This window comes from Plectropomus leopardus, unplaced genomic scaffold (assembly GCF_008729295.1).
Source record: "Plectropomus leopardus isolate mb unplaced genomic scaffold, YSFRI_Pleo_2.0 unplaced_scaffold85348, whole genome shotgun sequence".
In the NCBI taxonomy this organism is placed as follows: Eukaryota; Metazoa; Chordata; class Actinopteri; order Perciformes; family Serranidae; genus Plectropomus; species Plectropomus leopardus.
This window is the reverse complement of record NW_024694071.1, coordinates 1-424: the sequence shown is the minus strand read 5'-3', so window position 1 is coordinate 424 and position 424 is coordinate 1. Positions and strand designations below refer to the sequence as shown.

Below are 424 nucleotides of genomic sequence, written 5' to 3'. Positions count from 1 at the left end.
ACGTTAACACCAAACACAGTAATGGCTTCATGCAGCCTCATTACTGCAGTACCAGCTCACAGACGCTTTGCGGCCTTGATGCCAGTTGCCGCATGAAACAAAGAAACAGGAAAAAGGGGGGGGGGGGGGGGGGGGGGGGGGGTCTATATGGTCTTACCTCATAAATGAAGCTACGGGCAGCAGTTATTTTGGACAAGAAGTTTTCTTTGTCCTCCATCATCCTGGACATGCGCTTCTTGTGCTCCAGAGCTTTCTCCCGTTCAACTTTCATGTTACTGATCTAAAACAAAAAAAAAGGAAAGACAAATTCTTACATTCATTCACTTGGGTGAATTAAATTTTCTTGATCTATGAATTTAATTTCAGTTTAATCAGTTTTTTTTCCCCCACATACCCTATCCTCCTCCTGGAGCTCCCACAGTTC

The 424-nt window shown here is 44.3% G+C and overlaps 1 long non-coding RNA gene across 1 annotated transcript; it reads right to left on the bottom strand.

Moving 5' to 3' along the window:
- Nucleotides 1–156: 156 nt before the first annotated feature.
- On the bottom strand, nt 157–424 carry LOC121940374. Its single transcript, XR_006105616.1, has 2 exons — nt 395–424; nt 157–280 (listed from the first exon to the last, which is right to left on the bottom strand). It is a non-coding gene; the product is annotated as an uncharacterized LOC121940374 (long non-coding RNA).